A 10,065-nucleotide genomic window follows, 5' to 3' on the forward strand; every position below is an offset into this window, starting at 1 on the left:
GAAAAGAGAAGGCTTATGCAGGGGATTTGTTCTCAGCTTCATAATGATACTCTTCTTTCATCTGACATTCACTAAAAATAACATTTGAATGAAGGAATTGGGTCACCTGGTGACATTTTTGGTAGTAGCAATACATTGTGGGGGAAGCCTTTATGTTTCCATATAGAATTGCGCAAGTTCAGTGTTGGGTTTGTAGAAGGCATTTCCAAAGAGAGTTATGGAAATTCCTCATTTGGTTCTTTTAAAGCACAGGAGAGAGGGCTGCATTTCTGGGGCAACTTATGGAAACTCCCTCATGCAAGCAGGGGCCAAAGCAGATAAATAAAACTTCAAAGTCTAGTTCCAATACTGTAATTCTATATCTTTTTCAATGTGAAATACTGGCCCTAAGGAGTAATCACATTACTCAATCACTTTCTCTGCCCTAATACATTTGTTCCATTTTCTGAGCATGGAAAATACAAGCTGGAGATTATTTTAGTGTCAGATGGCTGTAGTGAAATTTGGAGCCCGGAAAGACATGTGACACTTGTATTCTAAATCCTGATTCCAGGACTTTCAGGAGACCTGGCACATAGCCGAGTTCAATAAAGATTACTGAATAAATAATAATAATTGGAAACCTCTTACAGCCTCTCTGATGCTGCTTTCACCCTCAATCACTCCGCCCAGCCACACGGGTCCCCTGGCTGATGCCCCGACACACCAAGCACATGCCTCCCTTTGCATTCACTGTACTCTTGGCCTGGAATGCTTCCCCTCTGTATTTGTGGGACTGGCTCTCCTACTTCCTAAGGTCTCTACTCGAAAGTCACCTTATCAGTGAGGACTCCTGTCATTTCCTGTCCCCCCAACTCTCACATTTTTCCATTGTACCTACGAGCATCTGATATAGTATCAATTTACTTGTTTATTTATTTAGCATCTTTATCCCCCCATTAGAATGTGAGCCCTGTAAGACCAGAGGCTTTGTCTTGTTCGTTGCTGGATCTCCAGAGCTTAAAAATAAGTATTGATTGAATGAATGAGCAAATGAATGAACACGCGTTTTAGTTATCCCTCCTCTGATTGATGAGAACAGATACTAACTCGAGCAATCTCAAAGGAAATTTACCATAATGAGAAGGAATCATACAGAAATCCAAGAACAGGAGTGTTGGATTTGCTAGGCTCCTTGCTAGGGCCAGATGTCCTGGAGGCAAGAACCAGAGGAGCCACCAGGGCTTCAATGGCACAGCTGATAAGATCTCAACTCCAGCCCTCCAGCTTTACCACACTTCACCTCTTCTCTCCTCCTCCATTCTGATTTCCGCACAACTTCAGTCTGTACCATGCCATGTGACCAGTCCAGCTAGGAGTTAACTGACTTACCTCCTTCAGCTCTCTCAGTCTAAGTTTACCCACACAGGAGTCCAGTGATCTCAGATCATCTTTTTAAGCCTAACAGTTCTGAAGTCTCTAGCTTCTTGACTGGTTGAGCCAGTTCCCTCCCCAGCTCCGCTCACCTATGATACAATGCAGGCATCATGTGATCTGATCCCCATTCAGCAGAAGTCACTTGAGGGTCAACTTCTAGAAGGATCAGGCTATCGACCTCCCAAATACTATCCTTCTCCTTCTCTAAGAATGTTCTGTCATCTCCTACATGCCCCCTTAAAGGCAGTAGGAAGTTCATTGCATCTTTTTATTTGATTGATGCTTTTCATCAATGAGTTTTACCCCAAAAATGCCTTAAAAATTATGACTTGTTAGGTTAAAGACTCATAATTAATGTAAAACCCAAAAATCACATAAGTACTCTTTTTGTCTTGGGCATCACAGGCAGATTCTGGAAGGAATCTGACAAGTGCAACTGGTGTGGCAGATCCTGCACCATTCCTGGATGGAGGAGTTCTCACAAATACAGTTGACCAGAAATGCTCTATCTAGGGGCTCTCTTCTCTTTCCGGTTAGGAGGACTGCTTGAGCTTGGGAGAGCAAATATACTGAGATGGCTAAATTCAAAACAATGGGACTGGCAGAACATAATTACTTTGTTTGGCTCAGAGGCTGGAAGCCAAGGCACTTGAAAAGTATGTAATTAATCCCTCCTATGTCCTCTTTAAGTCTCCTCTCAAGCCCAGGATTTGTTTTCCTTTCTGGTCTCAAGATTTCACTATTAAGAACCCTAAGCTCAGTAGACTGAGGCTCAGCATGGACCTTGATGACGTTTCTGGGAGACTTACTCTCAGCAGGCTGCTGAAAGCAGGCAGCCATGAGGAAATGACCCTTACAGAAGAAGCCCATGAATGCATTTGACAGCCCGGGGGCCAGTCGCACTGCTCAGTGGACCTCAGCAAGTAACAGCCCCTGTGGGCCTCAGTTTCCTCAGCTCTAAATCTCAGAGTTATGAGGATCGAAATCTAATTGACACATTGTATATAGAAAGTGCCTAGGTTTAAGATCATCACGTAAGAGATTTTACCTTTTATAACCGGAGATGACAACTATGGTCCATGGGCCGAATCCAGCTTGTTGCCTGTTTTAATGACCTGTGAGCTAAAAAGGGGTGTGTTGTTTTTTTTTAAGGTTGAAAAAATAAATCAAAATAATAATAATATTTCATGACATGAAAATGATATGAAATTCAGATTTCAGTGTCCATAAGTAAAGATTTATTGGAACACAGACCTGCTCGGTCATTTGCATATTGTTTATGGCTGCTTTCCCACAACAATGGCAGAGTAATTGTGACAGAGACCATATGACCCATGAAACCTAAAATACTTACTTTCTAGCCCTTTACAGAGAAAGTTTGCCAACTCCTGTTCTAGAGTGTAGAGGCTGAAAGTAACCAGCTGGGTCAGACAGGCCTAGGTTTAAACCATAGCTCACCCCTAACTAGCTGTGTGACCTTGGAAAGTTACTTAACCTTTGCTGACTCCACTTCCCTCCTCTGTAAAATGAAGATAAAAACAGTCCTTATCTCAAGGGGTCATTGGGAGGAATTGAATGAGATCACCGTGAGGCTCTGAGCAGAGATCCCAGCCCAGCTGAGTGAATCAAGGCATGACTGTGAGTTTCTTACTCTCAGCATCAGTGTTAAATCTGAGTTTGTGGGATAAATACATGAATAAACCACAGAGTATAAATTTCATATTATTTTGGAGTATCACCTGAGGTGTCTGGGGCCCAATAGCCAACGAGAGAAATGGAAAAGACAAGCCAGAAGTCTAGGAGGGGTCAGGAACAAGCGGAATGAGCCCAGCCACGAGCTGCTGTTCTCATAGGGCCAACCAAGACATGGGGGTGGCTCTCCCTTGGCACTGAGATTTTTGCTTCTACTCAGGTTTATTACAGTACTTACTCCTGCAATTACAGGCCATTCACTCACTCACTCAATCACTCATTCACCCAGCCAGTATGAAATCTTTTTGGCTTTAGCTTTAAAACATAGATAGAACCCTCTGTTTCTCTCGTTTTCCTCCCTCTGCCATTCCTACTGCTCTGGGCTGAGCCACCATCTCTCACCTTGATTATTGCAACAGTCTCCTACCTGGTCTCTCTGCTTCCTCCTTTATCCTCCTATAATCTGTTCTTAGTACAGACTCTCATTGAATCTGCCAGGAATCTGACCACCTCTTTGAAGCCTTTTGTGCCAGTATCTTAGGTTTTATAAAGGAAACTATGGGAAAAACTGCCCTCTCCCCAGTGGAATCTGAGGGAGCCCAAACTATACCCCAACTTCAGCTGTACCCTCTGGGCCAGAAATGACCACACTGAGGATGAATTATCAGCATGGGACTGTTCAAACTCTTGCTTTTTCCCTTCCCCTTGCTTTGTTTTTGCACCAGCATTATTGACACGATCTGCATAACTTGAGCAAAGGGGTGGGGGAAGACATAAACCTCAACAGCACTGACTTTTCCAGCTTATACTAAAGATCTGGCAGGAAAGAGTTTGAAATGCTGGCAAGAACTAGGGGTAGAGTCTGTGTACCGAGTTATCCCAATTACCTCAGAGAATGGTGCGATTATATCATCACCTCTGAGGAGGATGAAAGGAGAATATGAAAAGGCTGCAATCTCCGCAGGTTCCGTACCCTGCCCGGCGCACCACGGGCACATTCTGTGAAGCAGATTGCTACTCACAGATGCACAGGCCCTAGTTGTCACGTAGGGAGGAATCGCATCAGTGTTCACGGGAAACATCCCGAAGGCGCTACCCTCTGGCCCATGTGCCAGGGGAGATGGCTGTGGTCAGAGTCCTCATAAAGCTTAAGTATATATGGATCATAAATGATGAATAACCGCATTATAAATTTTGCAAGACTTGTTTCACAGAGATGAGATTTATACTTAAAGAAACTGGAAGGGAAGCCTCCCTCTACCCTTTTAAGGCCTCAGGATACTCAGCAATAAATACGGAAAGGAAATAGCCTAAAGAATTTATTGAAGAAAGTCCTTGATCAGCCTCAGCCAGGGCCACTCCTGGTGTTGGCTCCCAGAGTGACGCATGGACTCTATCTAGCTTTACCTTCCACGAGTATTCTTTTACTTCTCGAGTTGATATGTAAAGGATAGGGAGAGGAGGAGGACAATGATCACGGTAGAGCAGAGTATAGGCTACATTTCTGGGTTCCTCTGTAGAACCTGGAGGTTTGAGGTCAAGTTTTAACTCCTCTCTTGAATACAGAGCTATTTACTGATATAGAAGAGGCATCTAGATTCCGCCCCACCCCCACCCCCGCCAACTATCAATTTTGTGGGTATGCTTTTTTTTCCCTAAAAAAATAAGCCAGGCCCTTGCTTCTCTCTGCTCCTGCCCAGTCAGAACCTAAGGAATAAAAGAAGAGAAATCTGTGTGCTTTACAATGACCCCTCCGGCAGTGGTGCCCGCCCCTCACCCTGGCCCAGTGAGTCTATTTGCAAAGCTGATTTAAGATGAAAAGCAAAGTGTAGTGAACAAGCTGTACCCTTCTGCCCTGGTGAATATTTTCTGAGTGAAGTTTGACCAGCCTCAAAATTCTTCACAAACTCAAGAGGAAAAGGCATTAGGCTTCTAAATGGCCTGGATCAGGTTTCCATAGTAGCTTGGTTAGACAACAGACCTTTTCCCAAGAGTTATGCAGATCTTGTCAATAATGCTGGTGGAAAAACAAGAAAGCCAACAATGGGGTCTTGTTCATTTTAAGCTGAGTCATGAAAATCATGCACTAAAACCATCCTTGGAGAAAGACCTGATTGGGAAAGCAACAGCCAGTAAACTTGGAAGGAATTTTCGAAAGGAAATGTTACCCTCTGTATTCTAAAAGGCATTCAAAGCAATGAGAGATTGAAGAAAAATAATTTGACATTGTACTCCTCAACCTCATAAAACATTTTTAAAACTAACTCATTATCATAATTTATAGCAGGAACTAGTCTCTTAAGTCTCAATGGACAGTCTGTCTGACATCATGGTCCCATTTGTATGATTCATTTTTTCAAAGGCAATCTTGCCAGACCATTAAAAAGTAAAACAATTAATTACTTTTATGATAGCTGGTTGCCTTCTGGCCTCTAGTTTTTCTCTTTGCGGGGAACATTATCACTCATGCAGTCTTGTCTGATATTTCTGCCAGTGCATGTCAGAATGCTGCCTGCACGACAACACGAACTCCAAAACATGCAAAATGAGGCCCTCATTTCTTTGGGCATTGCAAATTTAATATGTGTCTTTCTCACGTTGCTTACAGCTCTGCCTTCTACTCTGGGATCCTTTCACAGCAAAGCAATTATTCAACCTGACCTGTATTACCATTACACCAAATGTCACCATTTATTCCAACAAATAGGAAAGCATTAGTTAAGGACAGAGCTGTTTTCACTGGTTTTCTCAAAGGAGACATCGAGAAGGCTGTGGTGATGTAGAATAAATGATTAGGAAAATATTGCTTCTGAGACTCTTCTAATCTCCGTCTACCTCCAAGGAAAAATCAGATGCCATCTAAGTCAAAGCAAGCCTGATTTTCATTTCTCTACCCCCTCCTTTTCACTTCCCAATCTTCTTCACAATTACAGAAAAAGTAGAAAACCACTTCTCTCTTTAGATTCTCTATTGCTTACTATAATTATTATGGCAACAATTGCTAGGTGGCTTTGCAATCTCTGCTGTTTTTCCACAGTGAAGACATTAAATCCTCTTATGAACATGATCTCATTAATTTCTATAATGATACTTTGATATGAAACAAGGACTAAGACCTTCGATAGTCATTCACACAGATAGGGAGAACAAGGCAAGGTGCTGGGAGGACACAAGGGAATCAGCTAAGCTGGAATTAAAACCTAGTGTTCTGATTGTCATTTAGTGCTAGTGCTACCCTGAATGATTCTATATCTGAGAGGTTCGAAATAAACACACGAGGATCATCCAGGATGGTGTGAAAATAAAAATTATTCCATAGAGTTTCAGTAGCAGGTCTGTAAATTTTAACTGTAGCTCTTTGCCTGGAGTAGAGCATATAAAACCAAAGGAGAGTAAGACACAAGAGACTGAAACCTTGAGACCTCACAAGAAACATGATAATTCATCCATTGACATAGAAAGCAAATAGTGGGGGTAACCATCAATGACTGATGAAAACAGAGGAAACTTTAAGCTAGTGATTTATTTTTAAAGATTCTATAGTATGAACTGCAAAGGGAAACTGTGAAGCATGTGAAGGCCACCCATATTCTACTTCATTCAAATATAGTTTGTCCTTTGAGTTGAACCTTAAGTTTCATCTTCTCCATGAAGCCTTCTTTGACTGCTATAGCCCAGAGTCATTTCTACATTGGCTGAACGCTTATAACACTTTCCATCTAAACCATGGTTCTAGTTATAGTGTATGTCATTATAAGGGAAAAACAACAACAACAACCACTAAAACCATCTCAAGTAAAAAGGGAGTTACTGAAAGGAGTTACATAATTAACTATGATAAAAATTAAATATCTTAGAAACACAAAGAGGACTTAGCTGGTAAATTGTTAGGTAGAAATCTATTTTTCTCTCAGCCTCTGGAATATTTCTATTTCTCTCTCATGCATCTATTCTAGTCTCTGCAGACCACTCCCCCATGGTTTTTGCTCTCCAGATCCAAAACTTGGCCATGACTTTCGCTTGTTCTAGTACCCACTCCATTGCCAACTCTATATGACCTTCCTCGCCAAACACCAACGATCTGACTGCAATCTTTCAGTCTCTTAATCCACATTCTTAGAGGGAAATCTCAATGGCTAGGCCCTATCTATGGATCGGTACCCTTTGCCTTGGGTGTTCAGTCATGATCCAGCTCCTGTGACTTGAGTGTGTGGGGGGGGATAATGTGTTAGCAGAGATGCTGCTGCAGCTAGAAGCAGAAGTCAGGCTCCTCTCACCTATTTGTTCCAACCAGTCTTAGCATGCAACTGCATTCTGCCTTGCCTTCATCTTTAACTTGTTTTGTATGTGTGACTTGTATTCCTGGAATAGTAAAAGCTTCTTGAGATTAGAACTCTACCTAATTTTCTTTCTGCTTCTTTCAGGGCCTTGTACATGGGAGATCAAAAATACTGGTGAAACTGCTTTTTATTCCTCTATGGTATAAAGGAAAGTAGAAAACATAAACACTTCTTAGCTATTTGATGCGTGAATTCATGGGGTTACATTTTCAATATCTTTTAAACATTCATTAAATAGTCATAGTTTTCTTTACAAAAGCTTGGTTTTCTCATTGTCAATTATCACATACAAGCATTTGTTCTTTACATATTTCAAAATGGTTTTAAGATGACATGTTCAGAGACGTCAGTATCCCACAATGACAGAGTAACTGATACCTGGCTTATCTTTCTACTGAAATAAATTATAACAATGAACAAAATATATGAGGCAGCTGTTTTAAGGCAAAGAACAGCAGGCAGCATAGGAAGGGAAGCATGAGATGAGCCCCACAATTGCCCCCGTTTTCTGCCATGGGTACATTCTTGCCATAACAGAACCAAAGCAGAGTGAGCAGATAAGGCAGAAATTACAGTTCTAGTCTAGTTTGAATTTGTGAGATCAGGTGCTAGAAAAAGGACCTGTGCAGATGGGAGGTCCCAAAAGTCTGTGTGGGGATTCACCAAGGGTTCTTGGCAAGGGAGAGGCTGCACTTCACAGAGCAAGACTCCATGAGGCCTAGTAGAGATTGACTGCTGTGGGGCAGAGAGCTGAGTAGTAACACCAAAGGTAAGGATAGAGATCGTGTAGCCTGGGACACATTAGAGATCTCCTCCAGGATTCAGTTGAGACCCAAGAAAGATGGTGCCTTAGGAATACAGTCCCTACTTCAGAAACAAGCATGTTAGAAGTAAGAACCCCATCATAGAGTAAGGGCTACACCTAGGACTAAATTCAAAACCAAAATAGCCCTGCCCTAACAGACAAAACTGAGCCTGACAGAACCAAAAATCAGATGCCAGTGATTTAACTGCCCACAAGAACAAAATAGCAATCTTTAAACTCAACACTCAATACATAACCCAGAGTCTCTAGAATGTATCATCTATAATATCCAGGCTACCATAAAAATTTATTAGGCATGCAAAGTAAAAGAAAATTTTGACCCAAACTAAAGAAATAAAGAAAAAAATAGAGACAGAATCCCCAAAGATCCAGATGTTAGAATTACTAGACAAGCACTTTAAAGGAGCTACTACAAATATAATAAGGACTTAAAGTAAAAGATGGTCAAAATAACTGTACAGATGGGAAATCTCAGCAGAGAAATGGAAAATATAGAAAAGAACAAAATGAAAATTCTAAAACTGAAAAGTACAATATATGAAGTGAAAATTTTACTGGATGGATTTAGCAAAAGGTTAGAGACTGCAGATTAAATGATTAGTAAACTTGAAGAAAGGGAAATAGAAATTATCCAATCTGGATCAGGTGAGAGATAGGTTTAAAAAGTGAACAAACCCCAGTGATCTATGAGACAATCATGTGGTCTAACATACTTAAAGGTATTCCATTCACTCAAAAGTACTGTCAGAAAAAGAAGAACAAAAGACATAGGAGGCAACTAGAAAAAATTAATAAAGATGGTAAACTTAAAACTAATAATTATATTACATGTAAATGAACTAAATATTCCAATTAAAAGCAAGAGATTAAAAAGTAAGACCCACCTAAATATTGCCTATAAGAGATATAATTGAAATATAAAGACAGAGATAACTTAAAGTGAAAGGATGGAAAGAGATATACCATGTAAACAGTAAGCATAAGAAAACTGCTGTGGTTTATTTATATAAGACAAAGTAAAGAGTATAACTACAGATTAAAAAAAGGAAATTTTTAAGGAAAAGTATTGATTGAATCAGAAACATGTAAAAATTCTAAATGTATACTTACCTAATTACAGAGCTTCCAAATATATGAAGCAACAATTGACAGAATTAAAGGAAAAAACAGATCACTGTAGTTGAAAATTTTAGCACCCTTCTCTCAGTAATTGATGCAATTAGACAAAATAATCAGAGTGGATAAGAAAGATTTGAACAAAACTATCAACTAACTTGACCCAACTGCCATTTAGAAAACAGCATACTCAGTACCTGAGAATACACATTTTCTTCAATAGCACAAGGAATGTTCACCATAAAAGACAAAAGACCATATAATGGGCCATAAGGTAAGTCTCAATACATTCAAAAGATTGAAATCTTACAAAGCATGATCTGTGACTAAAATTAAATTAAATATCTATAAAGTAATAATATCTGGAAAATGTTCAGATATTTGGAAAGGAAACTACTCTTTTAAATAACTCATAGGTCAAAGAAGAAATCACAAGGAAAATGAGAAAATATTTTGAACTGAATGATAATGATATACAACATACCAAAATTTGTGTGATGCAGCTAAAGCAGTGCTTGGAAGAAATTTTTTAGCTTTAAATTCTTATATTAGAAGAAAAGAATGATTTAAATTCAAAGCTCTCAAGAAAAAGAAGCAAATTAAACCCAAAGTAAGTTGAAACAAAGAAACAAGAAAAATAGCAGAAATCAAAGAACTAGAAAACAAAGAAATGAT

Source organism: Rhinolophus sinicus, chromosome 3, assembly GCF_057876585.1.
Source record: "Rhinolophus sinicus isolate RSI-liver-muscle chromosome 3, RSI-T2T, whole genome shotgun sequence".
Taxonomy (NCBI): Eukaryota; Metazoa; Chordata; class Mammalia; order Chiroptera; family Rhinolophidae; genus Rhinolophus; species Rhinolophus sinicus.